Here is a 16,985-nt window from a genome sequence, read left to right on the forward strand (position 1 = left end):
TAGTACCAAGGAGCCAAAAGCAGTTTGAAGTGTTGTAGTCCATTTTCAAGTCAATGGTAGTGATAGTTGATAATTGTAGGGTTACAGAGTAGGCTATACTGTTTGGGGTACCCCTCAGGTCTTTCTTTTGATGCCCTTGAACTCTGTGTGATGTGGGTGGGGGGGTGGGTGTTTGAGCGGGTGTGTTGCTGGCTTGGTTAGGGTTAATGAATGGGTTTCCTTTGGGTCAAGTCCTGTTAACCTGCTGTGTATGGATTCTGCTAACAGAAATTCCTCCTTTCTAGGTCTCTGTGCCCTTCCTGGTGGCTGTGTCCTCACCACGGAGGTTGCTGTTGGTATGGAGGGATCTGTGCCTTGTTTCCCCCCTGCACTCACCTGGCCAGGGTGGAACAAAGTTTGTTGTGCTTGTGATGCCCCAGTGCCACCTCAAGGTGTGGCTTCCTAGAGAAGGGAAGCTGTGACTGTGTGTGCTCACCCGCATGCATCCATGTAGCTTGTGCCTGTGGGGAGCTGACATGCCCTTACCTGGGGACAGATGTGCTGAGGGAAAGCAGATGGAACCCTCAACACCCGTGGCAGCTGCTGGGGTCACAGAGTGGGGGGTGTTATGGAGGCAGCTGGCCAGGCCATCCTGTTGCCTGGGCGGCTGATGTCCTTTCTGCCCCAAGACAGTGGCCGGCCCCATCGAGGGCAAGCATAGGGCCAGGTGCAGGAGCTGAGGAGCCAACGGGTGCAGCTGGAGTGGCCCTGGAGGCAGCAGGTGTCACCGGGACAGGACAGGGACTCAGCTGCCTGTCGGGGACCAGAGCTCAGTCCAGCAGCTGCCAGGGGGGCACTTGGGGTGCGCACTCCCAGCTCCCTGCTCACGGGGCCCTGAGACCCTGTGAGCAAGGTTGAGGCAAAAGTGCCTTTTTGTGACTTTGGTCTGGGAGCCGCACACCATTTGCACAGCACAGGTCAGCCCTGCTGTGAAGGAGGGAACCTTCAAGAGCCTGGAAGACAGAGGTGGAGTGGGCGCCACCATGTGGGCAGATGGCCACACCAGGGAGGTGGGGGGAGTGAGAACCACTTGGTTGTGTGTGGTCCCCTCCCCACTGTACCTCAGTCCCAGCTTCTCACCCAGCGATGCCAGGATCTGCCCTTGCATGCCCATCGTGGAAGCCACAGAACATGGACAGTTCACGGTATTTTCTCTGGGGATGGGGGTCAGGGCTGCACAGGGAAAGAAAACAAAACTGAAGAAACACACCTTCCTTCCTTAAAAAAGCATGAAATAGAGAAAAGAATAATCGATAATTATTATTGAAATCACCTACTTCATGTAGACTCTCTTCACAAGCCTGGTCAGGGCAAGGGAAAGGTCTTTTCGTTCCTTTTCTTTATTTTTTTAAGGTGTTTTTTATTGATTTCCAAGAGAACGGGAGAGGGAGGGAGAGAAAAACATCAATGAGAGAGAATCATTGATCGGCTGCCTCTTGCAGGCCCAACACTGGGGATCAAGCCCACAATCCGGGCATGTGCCCTGACCAGGAATTGAACCCTGACCTTCTGGTTCATAGGTCGATGCTCAACCACTGAGCAACACCTGCTGGGCCGTAGAGGGAAGGTCATGGTTCCAGGTCCTGGGTTTGGGTGCCCCCTTCAGGAACCCTCCTCCAGGAACAGATGCTGTGCTAGGTCCCTCAGGCTGAGGGGATGACGGGCCCTCTCCGCATGTGCCTGCTCCCTGCATTGATGTCTGCTCTTTTGTAAGAAAAGCAGGGCCTCTGGTTGTTATCGCCCCCCTCGCCTCCCCAGGTAGATGCTTACCTCATCCCTGGAGCCTCGCTGGACTCCCACACATGGGCCCATGAGGGTCTGTGCTCCCGGACTCGGTGGACATTACCTGTTAAACGGTTTCCAGGATGACCAAAACAGCATGCCTGCTCTGCTCACATGGGTCCATGGCCCATCAGATTCCCCGCAAGAAACGTGCAATTAAGGATGTCAGACGGGTCAGGGGAGGGTTAGACCCGTGGACCGAGGTACAAGGCCAGCACCAGGAGCTGCTGCGAGGTGGGATTCACACACACTTGGAGGTGAGGTGCACCCAGCAGCTCTCAGCAGGGTGGCGTGGGCCTTGTGTCCTGGTCACTCTCAGTGCCGCCTGCCCAGGTTCAGTGAGAGGAGGTAGCCGGGGTGAGGTGCATGCCTGAGCCCACGCCTCCTGCTCAGGAGGCCAAGTTCACCCAGAGAGCAGTGGGGCTGCTAGAGCTCTGAACTGGCTCCTGGGCCCCCACTCCCACTGCCTCCCTTGTCACCTCAAGGCCTGGCAGACGCTGTTCTCCGAGAGACGCGCGTTTTACTCACCCTGAGCCAGAGGCGCCAGTGCTGACCCCACTCTGAATGACACTCCAAAGGCTGAGCCACCCGCCCACTTTATAGATTGGAAAGAGGCACAGAGAGGTTGGGGGTCTTGCCTTAGGTCACACAGTTGTGAGGGCAGAGCTGAGTCTCAAACCCTTGTGGGAGGACCTGGCGCCCACATGCTGTGCCCCACACGAGATGCCAACACTACAGAGGCAGCAAGAAGTGGGCGACTAGTGCTCAGACTGAGGCAGCACTGGTGCCTGCACCGGCACACGGCCACACACACACACACACACACACACACACACACACCCTCCGTGGCTTTCACCAGAGCCTACAGAGGTTGGAGGAATCAGGGGAGGAGCCAGGAGAAGCCAAGGGGTTGGTGGGGTCTATTCCCATTCCTGGTGAGTCTGTCTCAAATCCCTCTTCCTGGCAGGAACCTCACTGGACTGACGCCAGATTCCGCCTTCCCGGGTTCAGGTCTGTGGCTGAGCGTTCTCTGTGGCCCTCCTGAAACTCTGCTTTCAATGATAAGGGGAATGAGGCATGTCGGCTTCAGCTTTGTCTGGACAAAAACTTTATTAAAACGAGGCCAAAACACCCATGGAGAACATGGTGTTGACATCCCCATAGCACTTAAGGAACTGTTTATCTATTGCCTCTCCTCATAAAAGTGGAGGATGTTTGATCAATGATTTCTGTACTAATTACACTCTTGTGGAGGGAAAGGGGCCAGCAGGATTCCTCTGAAGCCCCTCAGAGCTGGGGCATGAGGTATGTGGTGAATACACTTGACCTACAGCTGCTGAGGTGCGATTTAGGGCTAAAGACTCTTTCACTTCAATGCAAACAACAGACTGCTCCCCTGAGTGTGTCCTCTGGTGACTGATCAGATGTGCCGTCTGTGTAAAGCCTTGCCCACACTCCCTGCACACATAGGGCTTCTCCCCTGAGTGTTTCCGCTGGTGACTGATGAGATGTGACCTCCGTGTAAAACCTTGCCCACACTCCCTGCACACATAGGGCTTCTCCCCGGAGTGTGTCCTCTGGTGTCTGATGAGAGATGACCTCGTTGTAAAGCCTTGCCCACACTCTCTGCACACATAGGGCTTCTCCCCTGAGTGTGTCCTCTGGTGTATGATGAGATTAGACTTTGTTCTAAAGCCTCGCCCACACTCTATGCACACATAGGGCTTCTCTCCTGAGTGTGTCCTCTGGTGTGTGATGAGATTTGACTTCGATATAAAGCCTCGCCCACACTCCCTGCACACATAGGGCTTCTCCCCTGAGTGTGTCCTCTGGTGTGTGATGAGATTTGACTTTGATATAAAGCCTCGCCCACAATCCCTGCACACATAGGGCTTCTCCCCTGAGTGTGTCCTCTGGTGACAGAGGAGATGTGACGTCCTTGTAAAGCCTCGCCCACACTCCCTGCACAAATAGGGCTTCTCCCCTGAGTGTGTCCTCTGGTGACAGAGGAGATGTGACCTCCGTGTAAAGCCTCGCCCACACTCCCTGCACACATAGGGCTTCTCCCCTGAGTGTGTCCTCTGGTGTGTGATGAGATTGGACTTCGTTCTAAAGCCTTGCGCACACTCTCTGCACACATAGGGCTTCTCCCCTGAGTGTGTCCTCTGGTGTGTGATGAGATTAGACTTCGAAATAAAGCCTCGCCCACACTCTATGCACACATAGGGCTTCTCTCCTGAGTGTGTCCTCTGGTGTGTGCTGAGATTTGACTTCGATATAAAGCCTCGCCCACACTCCCTGCACACATAGGGCTTCTCCCCTGAGTGTGTTCTCTGGTGACTGACGAGATGTGACGTCCGTGTAAAGCCACGCCCACACTCCCTGCACACATAAGGCTTCTCCCCTGAATGTGTCCTCTGGTGTGTGATAAGATTAGACTTCGTTCTAAAGCCTTGCCCACACTCTAGGCACACATAGAGCCTCTCTCCTGAGTGTGTCCTCTGGTGTGTGATGAGATTAGAATTCGAAATAAAACCTCGCTCACACTCCCTGCACACATAAGGCTTCTCCCCTGAGTGTGTCCTCTGGTGTCTGATGAGAGATGACTTCTGTGTAAAGCCTTGTCCACACTCCCTGCAGACATAGGGCTTCTCCCCTGAGTGTGTTCTCTGGTGTTTGATGAGATCTGACTTCGTTGCAAAGCCTTGCCCACACTCCCTGCACAGATAGGGCTTCTCCCCTGAGTATGTCCTCTGGTGTGTGTTGATATGTGACCCATCATCGAAGCCTTGCCCACACCCTCCAGGCTTGATTGCTACAATTTTTGACATTCTTACTCCCACAGATAATTTGCCTGTGTTCTTTGGATTCACGTTGTGGCCTGGGCTGGGCTTTTCCTCCATTATTCCCTCACGCTCACTGGAGCTCCCCATTTGTCCGTTGGGAGGCTTGCAAGAGGCCCTTGAAGTTTCCCTGTGCCTGGTCCTTTTAAGCAAAGTTGTGGACCTTCCTTTGACCTCTTGACCTTCAGCTTTGTCATTCCAGTCATGTGGACCAGTATGTTGCTGCTGCTGTGGATTCTGACGCTGTGGGCCGGGTTCCTCTGACTGGAGGTGGTTTCCTGCAGATGCTCCTGGCAGAATCTCAGAGGGGTGATTGCGTTTCACATGTTGGCTGAGAAATGTCTGACTGGAGAAGGCCACAGAGCAGGAGGGACATGGGTGGATCTCTGGCTTTGGTTCTGCTGAAGAAGAAAGTTTTGGTCAGGGCAGGTGAGGGCAAGGCTGCCAGTGTGGTATGCTCTGTCTCCTGGTAAGACCTGGCCCCGGAATCATTCTTAGTGTGTTGACAGTGCAAGCTTTGCCTCCTACAAAATGTTCCTTCACAGTCTATTTTTCTTTTTCTTTGTCTGCACTATTCTTTTTCAGAAATCCAGAGACCCCATATCAAAAGTCTTTTCTACAGCCCTGGCCAGTGTGAATCAGTGGATAGAGCCTCAGCCTATGGACTGAAAGGTCCGTGTTCAATTCCCATCAAGGGCAATTGCCTCGGTTGCAGGCTTCTCCCCGGCCTGGGTCCTGGTCAGGGCATGTGCACGAGGCAACAAATGGATGTGTTTCTCTCACATCGATATTTCTCTCGGTCTTTCCCTCTCTCTTACACTCTCTATAAAAATCAATGGGAAAATATCCTTGGGTGAGCGTTGAAAAGAAAGAAGATCTTACAGATCAAGGACCATCAGTAGCCATTTCACTCCTTATAAGGGTGGGACTATTGTGACCTTTCCATGTACGTGTATCTTCTAAGTCATGTTAAAGAGAAAAACCACAGACCTGGCCAGGTAGCTCAGTGGTTGCACATTAACCCATGAACCAGGGTGTCACCAGTTCGATTCCTGGTCAGGGCACATGCCCATGTTTTGTGCACGATCCCAGCAGGAGGCAGCTGATCCATGTTGATATTTCTATCTCTCTCTTCATTTCCATTCCTCTCTCTCTCAAATCATTAAAAATATTTAAAAATAGAGAAACCATAGGCCCCACTAGCAATTGCTTCTCTCTCAGTTTTCCACAAATCATAAAATGGAAATATGTCTTTCCTCACACAGTATTCCTACTTGATTTCTTTCAGTGTTAGCCTATTTCAAATACACTACAAAGTCCTGTTTCAAAATATCTTTCCAACCATCCCCTAGCCAGTGTGGCTCAGTAGATTGAGCATCGCCTTGGGGACTCCAGGGTCCTGGGTTTGATTCTCGTCAAGGGCACATATCTTGGTTGCAAGCTCAATCCCCAGCCCTGGTTAGGGTGTATGTGGGAGGCAAGCTACTGATGTTTCTCTCTCTCTCTCTCTCTCTCTCTCTCTCTCTCTCTCTCTCTCTCTCTCTCTCTCCCCCTCTGTCTCTCCCCCTTCGTTCTACTCTCTCTCAAAACAAATTAGTGGAAAAATATCGTCGGGTGAGGATTAACCACAACAACAAAAATATTTCCCCAATCCTGCTTCTTACACTCCTAAAACCCGTCCCTCTCCAGCCAGTCCGCCTTCCTCTCTCACTTGGAGTTGAAATAATCTCGGAGGGGATTCCCCACTGAAGTTTGTTTTCCAAAAAATTAACAAAGCATAATTTTAGAACATGCCACTCTGCAGCTGAAAACTGCCCAATTGTCCCCTCTCACTCAAGAAAGTCCCCAGTATCTCAGCTTGGATCATAGGCACTGTATTTCCAGGCTGCTAGGCATCTGTCCAACCTCCGTTCTTACCCTCTGTACCGAGACTGAGACAGGAGTAGCCCTCAGAAAGATCAACACACCCCACCTCTTTCCTTTCCTGCACCAGCCGCTCCCTCTGCCCAGGACCCAGTGCCACAGGTGTTGTAAATGTTATCTCCTGAGAAAGCCCTCCCCTTACCTTCTGAATCCGACACACACAACCTCCCCTCACACTGATCCCTAGGCACTTGTCCCGGGCCCGTTTTCTCCAAAGCGCTAATCACTGTGTACTATTAAGGACATGCAAACATTTATGCCCAGGCTTCCCTCCTTCACCAGCTTCTCCCAGGAGCAGTGATTCTGATCATCTTGTTAATCTGTATTTCCAGCTCCCTGAACCCTGTGTGGCACCAAGTAGTAAATCACATGACAAGTCACTGAAATAATGAATGAATGCATGTTAACACACACATTTCATTTAGAAATATGCAGTAAATGAAGAAGAAACAGCTAAAGTGTTCCCAAAAAACAACAACAGCCCCAAAACAACCATGTTGATGAGAGAGCTGGTTAAGTGCCAGAAACCTTTTTTTTTGCCTCTAATCCTTTCAGCACAATATGATGCTGTGCATTTTGTGCATGAAGTATTTTTAAAGATGGAACACAAATTGGCCCTGGCCAGTGTGGCTCAGTTGGTTGAGCATTGTCCCATTCACCCAGAGGTAGCCAGGTTGTTCCTGGTCAGGGCACATGACTGGGTGGTGGACTTGATTCCCAGTAGGGGGCATGAAGGAGGCAGCAGATTGATATTTCTCTCCCTCTCCCTTCATCTCGGTCTCTAAAGCAAATAAAAGCATATTTTTAAAAATTAGAACAAAAATAAAAATATTAAAATTGTTCCTAAGAATCAAAGACCTATGTGATGAATCATCAATTTCTGAAGCATCTGATTTGAAGCTTTACTGACTCTAGAGTGGATTTTACTCTACTTGAGAGTTGGACCATGAAAACTTCTACAAATTCTTTCTTTCCATGTTGAAGAAGAGTGGTGCCCACCTCTCCCGGCCACAAGCTCTGTCTTCCACTTGCTTCCCCACTTGATGCCCAGCTTTTGGCCATACTCTTCTCCATACCAGACCAGCAGCTCACAGCCCTTCCTCACGACCTGGCAGGTTCGGTAGAAAATCTGCCTGTGATGTTGAACGGCCACTAGGTTCTGTTCTTCCTCATCCCGGGCGCAGTTCACATACCTGGGGTTGAGGCAGATGAAAGGAAAGAAAACCACAGGCGATGAGTTTCCACTACCTGTCATATTCGTGTCCAGCTCCTCACTGACGCTTAAGGCCCTCAGCACTGATGGCACCCACACCCACGCTCCAGGGGAGCCTTCTGTTCAATGTCCGAGCCTCTGTCACAACGTCATGTGAACTCCTGTCCCTAAGTCCTGCTCTCAGTTCTCATCCTGCCTAATGCCATTTCCAAAGCCTCATTCAAGACTTTCCCATCAACCCGGTGACCTCGCGCTTCTCCTAGCTCTAAGTCAGGTTCTGTGTGACACCACAGAACTCGGTGCTTGATCTAGGACTCTGCTTCTGGATTAGCTCACATCATTCAACACTCAGTCCAAGTCTACCTTCTCTTCAGAGGCCTTTCTCGAGTCTCCCCACACTTTATTGAAGGCATCGTTCAGTTGCCTCCCCCAGGTTCCCACAGAAACTTGGAGGTCTCTTTGTCTTAGAAAAATAACACAGAACAATACTAGTTTATTCATAATCTGTGTCCCCTGATACAAGAGAGCCCCTCAGGAAAGGGCCATGAGCACTATTACTCTGCAGGCTCCAACACCCAGTTCTAGTTAGAAGTGAGGCTGGGATGATGTGCTACCCTCACAGGTTTAGACTATCATTGGTTTAAGGCTATCTGGGCACTGGGCACTCCTTGAAAAATAGGAAAATTATAGTTAAAGATTAATGAAATAAAATGTTTCATGTCCATCTGCAGTAAGTCCTCCCTAGGGTCATGGATTGTGTGATCTGTGTAGGTAATGAATTCCTTCCTCTAAACTGGAACATGTAAGTGTTTAACTAATGTCCGTTAGATAAATCACAGAGTACTCCAATGTTCTCAAGGTTTTCCCAGTGCCCAAACTAGAAACTTGTATTTTGAGGACATATGCTATACTTTTCCCTCCTCTTTTCCTAAATGTCCCTTGATGTTCAAGATCACTGTATGGAGAAAAAAGGGGAATAGGGGACTGAGGGAGACCATTAGGGAGGCATGTTGGGAAGAACACATGTGTGGGCTGTCAGGCATGAGTATCCTCTCTTGCAGTCAGAAGCCCAGTGACCTTACCTCATCCAGTTGGCCTGAGATGCATCCTTTCCGTCCACATACTCATAGCAGTTTCTCACTTTGGTGATCTGCATTTCAGGAAAAAGAGTTAAAGGCTGTGTGTGTGTGTGTGTGTGTGTGTGTATGTGTGTGTGTCTGTGTACATAATAGAATACTTACTCTACAGTCATCACATCTCTTTCAGCCTGCATGGTGATTCAACTCCCAATGATGATCACAGGATATTTTTCTTACTCATCACCTACAGGTCTGAGTTGATTTGTCCATTAAGCAGGAGCCCCACAAGGGAGGAGTCTGTACTACTTTGCTCCCATTTCCCCCTGATCTTTAGAGAGGAGCTCCATGTTCATGCAAACTCTGCTCAGTACACAGAGCTAACTAACCATATTGTCCCCATCCATGTCCCAGCATGTAGAAGGTGGGGCCCACCAAGCCACCGGAGGGACATGGGAAGCCAGAGGACTAGAAAGAGGTAAACTCACCAGCCAGGAGTAGCCGCTGTTGGCTGTGGCTTCATCTTCTGTGATCTGACCCTCACAAGGGCCAAAGTACAGGCCCACCGGCAGATCACATTCCTCATTCCACACTCCAAGCCCAGCCTCAGGGATGCCTGATGGTCCGATTCTCAACCCAGGGGGCAGAGTGAGGGCTAAGCTGTTGGCATGACCCTTGTCCACGGCACTGTCTTTTACAAAAGTAGGAGGTCCATGAACAGCACAGCTGTCAATGAAGAAGTTCTGACACTTCTCACAATCTGGAGGCAAGAGAAACAGGTATTAGTCAGGGTGCAGTGCATGTTCCTGGACAGGAAGAGCTTCAGAAAGAGCTCACATCAGTGAGCCTCAATCCTGTACTCCCCGTCACGAGAGGAAGGGAATGATTTGGGCACCCAAAGACGGGGTGAAATTATTGCATCAAGACATAACATGCTCCTTGGTGAGGGTCAGCTTACAGAGGTAGTCATCGTCCTGGGGCTCGCTGATCTCTTGGTAGACATGGCCCTTTCTCTCCCGTAGGCTATACGTCTTCCCTTTGATCTCCTTTCTCCTGAGGTCTACATGGGAGAAGAGGAGGTGTACCAGGGTCAGTGAGGTCTGGAACATTAGTCCCCGTCTTGTCAGAAAACACACAATGTCCTCCCATCAAATGATCACCTGTTCTTTTATATTATCTTGTATTTTCCTCCGTTAACTAAAAGACTAGCACTCCACACTGACTACTGATGGCTGATTCAATTTTAGTTTCTAGATGGTCCCATTATCAGGTTCAACCTCCCAACCGTTAGTCATTCATAAAAGATGTAGTAAGGGCACATCATGTGTTCGGCACTGAGTAAAGACCTGGGCACACAAGACCAAGAGAATATGGTTGCTATTATCACAGATGGATTTATTGGACAACTTGCATGTGTCAATTGTTTGAGATTTAGTTTAATGCTTCCAAACTATATGTGAACCATGTTTCCTTATGTTCACTTTACACATTAGCATTCAGGAGCTCAGAGAGTTTGTAAGATTAGCTCAAAGCTTCAGTGCTAACTGCAGTTTCAAATCCAGGCCTGTGCAAAGTCCACCCCATGTGCCTAGGCTATACTAATCAGTCTTTCTAGAGGAATTAGTGGAACTGAAATCTCCAAATGATTTAACTTACCCAATTTCAATCTAGGGTGCTGTCCGGAGGTTCTTGCTTCTCCAGGAGGGGGCACTGGTTTCTGGGTCTGCTCTGAGCCACTTGTGGTCAACAAATTTGCTGTTCCTGACAGTTCCTCCAAACTAGACTCATTACTTAATGGCGTCCTGGACTTTGCCTTCAATGTGAAAGTCACATATTAAAAGGTAACATGCATTTATTTAGTTTTGTAGGGTTTATGATATATTTTCACATACATGACTTTAATGAACACCTCAACAACTCTTTGAAAAACCTGGGAAGTATGAACATTAAAGGAAAAAGAAATGGCCAATGTGGGTTGTGAATTGAAGACTAGAACCCATGCCTTAAGGATCTTTTTTTTATAGAACAGTGAGAGTGAAGGATACTGGGAAGAGAATAAGTCAGAGTGGGGCCCTAAGCAGTGTAGCTCAGTTGATAGAGTGTCAGCCTGCGGACTGAAGGGTCCTGAGTTTGATTCTGATCAAGGGTGAGTGCCTTGGCTGCAGGCTCCTTCTCCCTGGCCCGGGCCCTGGTCTGGGCTTATGCAGGAGGCAACCAATCAATGTGTCTCTTACATTGATATTTCTTTCTTTATTTCTCTCTCTCTCTCTCTCTCTCTCTCTCTCTCTCTCTCTCTCTCCCTCTCTCTCTCTCTCCCTCTATCTCTTTCTCTCCCTTTATCTTCTATTCTCCCTAAAAATCAATTAGAATATATCCTTGGGTGAGGATTAAGAAAACGAAAGAAAGAAAGAAAAATAGTTGGCAGAGCCCTGGCTGGTCTAGCTCAGTTGGTTGAACTGAGGGATTGCCGGTTCCATTCCTGGTCATGGTACATGCCCCAGTTACGGGTTAGATCCCAGGTTGGGGTCTATGTAGGAGGCAACCGATCCATGTTTTTCTTGCTCACTGATGCTTCTCTCCCTCGACCTTCCTCTCTCCCTCTCTCTCAAATCAGTAAAAACATATATTTTTTAAAAGAAATGGCTGGCAGAAACCTATCATGACCATAAGGAAAATTATGCTAAAACTAGAGGCCCAGTGCACGAATTCATGCATCAGTGGGGTTCCTAGGCCTGGCCTGTGGGATCGGGCCAAAACTGGCTCTCTGACATTCCCTGAGAGGTCCTGGATTGCGAGAGGGCACAGGCCAGGCCGAGGGACCCCAATGGGGTATGATGGGGGCTGGTGAGGCATGTGGGAGGTTGGCCAGCCAGGGAGGGACCACAGGAGGACTCCAGGGTGTGTCCGGCCATCTCGCTCAGTCCCGATCAACTGGACCCCAGCAGCAAGCTAACCTATAGGTCAGAGCGTCTTCCCCCTGGTGATCAGTGCACGTCATAGCGAGCAGTTAGCGGCATTAGCGTATCATCAGCATGTTATGCTTTGATTGGTTGAACGGACGACTGGACACTTAGCATATTAGGCTTTTATTATATAGGATGTGCAAATTACTATAGCATGGAAAGAATATTTGTGAGTAGATTAGTTGGTTCCCACCAATTCTGTTTGAATAAGGTTGTGCTACTAGCTGGTTTTCTTCATTTTCCTGACCTATAACATGCTAATTCTTAATGTTATAATGAACATGAAATATAATGGTGCTCACCAAAGTGTTCTGTGAGCTCTTTGATACAGTATGACTGTGAGATTACAGTCCTGCTATCAACGTACCTCTCAGCCATCTCTATATTTGAAATCACATGTAAATTATCTTCATTATCTTTTGACCCTATTCTAGTTTAATTTGTAAATTTGAAAGCCCTCTTTCAGCAAACATTCAGGGGTCCTCAGGGACCCTGAGCTGGGCCTGGGACTTCTAGGAGAGAAGAATCTGGTGTGAACCAAAGAGCTCACAATGCAGAGGTAGGCAGGCGGAGCAAATGATTCAAACAAGATGACACTGGCCTAATTAGAGCTCAGAGAAAAAGCCATACATCTTACTGGAATGAGCATTCAAAACCAGTTCCAGATGGGTGAGCTTCTATTGAATAGTGTGTCATCTCTATGAAGTCCTTAAGTCACTTTACTGTTTATTGTTTCACAATCCTCAAGCCTGAAGCTCCCCACAGTTGAGAGATGCTTTCTTTTATTTGACTAGGAGGCTCTGATGCTGGGGTTCCTATATCCTTCTTCATGTGGGACCATGCACCGTGCAAACTGCCTAGATGTCAGTGAGCTTCCGCGAGTCGCAAGTCTTAGTGCATCTCTCACTGCAGCATAGCGTTTGGAATCAGCAGTCAGTGAAAGATGTAATCATGGATGGATAAGACAGTGGAAAGTGCATAAAACTATGGAAATTTTAATGAGCTTGTAAGTGGTTTAGAGATGAAGCTATGGATTAGATTGCATGCCCACCAATACTGTGATCTCAGACATATAATCAAACACTTCTATATGTCAGAAACCTCAGGTTCCTCATCAGAAATGGTGATAGTTATAGTACCTACCTCAGAGGGTTGTGGTAAGGTTTAAGTGAGTTTATTCAGGTAGAATTCTTAGAGTCAGAAGCGTTGTGAAGATAAAACCCATGGTAGCTACGATTGTTGCTCATGTTATTAACGACTAAGATGACATTGAGCATTTTGTTGAAGAGGTCAGGAAAGGAAGGTGGCAGTTTCTAGGGTGCACTCTGATTTTTTGCTCCTCTTCCCTGCATTTGCATCAAGGAGGGAGATTTTCTTTTCCACAGGATTTGGGAAATACTCACCTTCTGATGTTTATTCTGTTCCACTCTGCAGGCCATCCAAGAAGGTTTAGCTAAAAGATGGTGAGAAATCAATAATATATAATATTATTATATAATTATATTAATATATAATTTCAGAGAGGAAGGGAGAGGGCCAGGGAGAGAGAGCGATAGAAACATCAATGATGATAGATAGTCATAGATTAGCTGCCTCCTTCACACCTCACACCAGGGATCGAGCCCACAACCCGGGCATGTGCCCTGACCGGGAATCGAACTGTGACCTCCTGGTTCACAGGTCGATGCTCAATCTCTGAGCCACGCCTGCCGGGTGAGAAATCAGTTTTGGTTGGCAATTGTTTCAAAATGCGCAGGTTCTTATTCTTTCAGAATTCTGAATTAGAGGGTATTCCAAGGACAGACCAAGGATGATTGGAAAATGTTTTTTGATGTTTCAGTAGGCTTATGCTTTTATTGGGAGCATCAGCTCATTTTCTTAAATGTTTAAAAACAGACAAAACCCCATCTGTACTTCATCCTCTGTTCTATATATATATATATATATATATATATATATATATATATATATTTCATTGGCCTAGCCCTGGCTGGGCAGCTCAGTTGGTTGGAGGATTGTCTTGTGCACCACAAAGTTTTGGATTCGATCCTTATTGGGGCGTACACGGGAGGCAACTGATGGATGTTCCTCTCTCACATTCATGTTTCTGTCTCCCTCCCTTCCTCTCTCTAAATTCAATGAATAACCTTGGGTGACGATTTAAAAAATAAAATTGCCCTAAAAAGCAAAAAATAAAAAAAAATTGGCCTTTCATAACACAAGTATAATAAAGGTCATGTAACTGCTAAGAAACTCTACTCTGCCACCTGGCCCTTTCTCTTCTCTGTCTTCTGTCTTCATACTGGCCTTGTCCAGTCCAATGGCACCAGGACCACCTTGCCTCCTTTCTTTCTTATCCTTCCTCCTTTGCACATATAGACTGTGCCCACCTTTCCTAATCACTAGATTCTGATCAGCATGACACAGTCTTAGGAACAAAGACTCAGGTCTATTCAGTACAGAAACAGAGTTTCGGGCAAGTTAGAGATAATGTCGTGACTTCAGCTATGTTTCAACCTCAGACCCATGGAACTACGGACCCTACCAACCAGACTTTCATGAAACCTGGCAGATGATGCCATGTCTGACAGGGAACCTGATCCAAGGATGAACTACCTCCTACCCTGGCCCACAACCCAACCCCCTAACTACCATGAGTAATAATTTTCCCAATTGTCCCCATGCAGGTCATAGAGCATGGCTCACCTGTCAGAACTTCCTCCTTCTATGTGATGACAACTCTTCTGAATTATTTTTTACTCACTTTTACGTTTTCGTATACTTACTTATTAATGTTCTATAAAAATACAATTATTTTATTATTTATTTCATTTTCCCATCACCATTTATCCCCCTCTATTATTATTTTTCAATCCTCACCTGGGGATATATGTTTATTGATTTTAGAGAGACAGGAAGAGAAAGAAAGAGAGGGAAACATGGATGTGAGCGAGAAGCATCGATCAGTTGTATCCCATACACTCCTTGACTTGGGATGGAACCCGAAACCTTTCTGGTGTATGGGAGGATGCTCCAACCAACTGAGCCTCCTGGCCATGGCTATTTATTTATTTGTATTTTGAGAGAATGTTCATTAAAGCTGGGGACAGTGAAACAAGGAAGGGCTTAGGATAGAAGCAGCAGCAGGAGAGAGCCTAGGTGGGGCTGCTGTGTTGCCCTGGAAAGGTTTTAGGAAAGAATTCAGCCTAGGCGGGGCGGCTTTGTCTCATTGGAAAGTCATAGAAAAGGGGCCTTGGAGACAGGTTTAGGGGGTTAGCCTGAATGAGCTGCCACTGCCCATACTCCCTGGTACAAGTGTCCTGAGTCTCTTAGTTTAGGAGATGTACACCTGTGAGGAAAGTAGAGGTGGGAGGGAGAGGGGTATATTAGAGCCCCAGTGCACAAAATTTATAAATGTATGCACTGGTGGCAGGGTGGGGGTGGGGGAATCCCTCATCCCAGCCTGTGTCCTCTGTGCCCTCTGGCAGTCTGGGAGCCCTGGGATCCATCGCCTGCAGAGGGAGGCCCCGTTCAGCAGCCCCAGCTCTGCATTGGTGGCCTGGCCTCCCTCTTTGGGGTGACGAGGAGCCCCCATTGATCACCCAGGGGCTAGTGGCCTGGGCCTCCCTCTGCAGGGCATCATGGGGGATGGGGGGGCCGACCCATTGCATTGCACAGGCCTTGGTTGGCCTGGTGCCAGTGTGTGTCATAGCCTGGTCATCTGGAGGGTCCTTCAGCTGGTCCTCCCCGGATTTGCATATTATGGTTTTATTATCATAGACTTAGGGGGTGGGGCTGGGTGGAGGTGAGCAAAGGGGGAGAAATGGGGGACCTCTGTGATACTTTTGACAATAAAATATTGCTACACATTTAAAGAGGTTCTATGAACCTGGCCAGTGTGGCTCAGTGGTTAAGCCTCGACCTATGAACCGTGAGGTCACGGTTGGATGACCGTCAGGACCCAAGACCAGGTTCCCCGCACGATCCCGGTGGGGGGCCTGCAGGAGGCAGGATGGAGGCTTCTCTCTCTCTCTCTCTCTCTCTCTCTCTCTCTCTCATAAATGTATTAATAAAAAGGGGTTTATGTGAACAGCCCCTGGCTTGTAACTGCTTTGCCTCTTGCTTGTCCCTGGTAACTCCCAAGAGGCCTTCGACCTGCACCCGGGTCGGGGTCAGGCACCTGCGCGCCCTCCGCTCGCACCTCGCGGCCTCGGGGTCCACTCTGCATCCGAGTCCTCGGAGTCCTCGGCCCGGGGCTTGGCGGTCCTCCCGTGCCGACTGGTGAACGCGGGTCGAGGAGCCCTGAGACCTGGAGGGAGCGAAAGAAAGTCTGTCTTGGGGGCGAAGAGCTGAGGGAACGAACAGCAGAGCCAGCGCCGGCCGGGAGCGCGGAGCCCGGGGCGCCATGGACGGAGCCCCCCCGCCCCCACTTCCACCCCCCGCGGTCCCGTCACCAATGCTGAGCAGCGCCTCGGAGTTGCTCTTCACGTTCTGGTGCCGGGCTCGGTCCCAGGCGCCCATCTGCGCCCTCTCCTCCTGGGAGAAGAAGAATGACATGTCCCTGCAGGCGGCCCTGGGCTGGAGGAGAGACCGTCCGTGCGTCCGTCCGCCCCGGACCGAGGGGGGGGGCCCCGTCCCCACCTCCTCACCCCCCGCCCCGACCCCCTGCGGACCCCCTCACCTTGGGCCTGCGCCCCGCAATCCCCGCCTCCTCCTCGGGGCGCTCCTGCGGGCCCCTGTCGGGGTTCATGGTGCCGCCACCCGAACCCCAGCCCGAGGCCGCGGTGCCTGTGGAAGGAGGAGGCTTGAGGGACCCGCTCCCGCCGGGCAGGGTGTCCCCAGGGGACAGAACCAGACAGGGGACTAGGGGCCTAGGCTGCGGCCATTGAGAACCACCAGGGGGCGGTCTCCTTCCCGCGGACTGAGGGGCGCGTTGGGGGGGCGTGGGTCTGAGGGGCGGAGTAAGGGAGGACTGAGTGGCGCGGGGGGGGGGTGTCTGAGCTACAGGGTGGGGGTCTGAGAGGCGCGGTTGGGGGACCGAGGGGGGGAGTCAGGGAGGACTGAGGGGCGCGGTGTGGGTCTGAGGGGCTTGGTCATGGGCGCGGTCTGAGGGGCGTGGTCAGGGGTCTGACGGGCCGGTTAGGGG

The 16,985-nt window shown here is 49.7% G+C and overlaps 1 pseudogene; it reads right to left on the bottom strand.

The window, feature by feature from the left end:
* The window catches only part of LOC139000530 (histone-lysine N-methyltransferase PRDM9-like), a 116,793-nt pseudogene that overhangs the window by 77,129 nt on the left and 22,679 nt on the right, over window positions 1-16,985 (bottom strand).

This window comes from Myotis yumanensis, unplaced genomic scaffold (assembly GCF_028538775.1).
Source record: "Myotis yumanensis isolate MYYU_CA2020_CCGP unplaced genomic scaffold, mMyoYum1.0.hap1 SCAF_24, whole genome shotgun sequence".
In the NCBI taxonomy this organism is placed as follows: Eukaryota; Metazoa; Chordata; class Mammalia; order Chiroptera; family Vespertilionidae; genus Myotis; species Myotis yumanensis.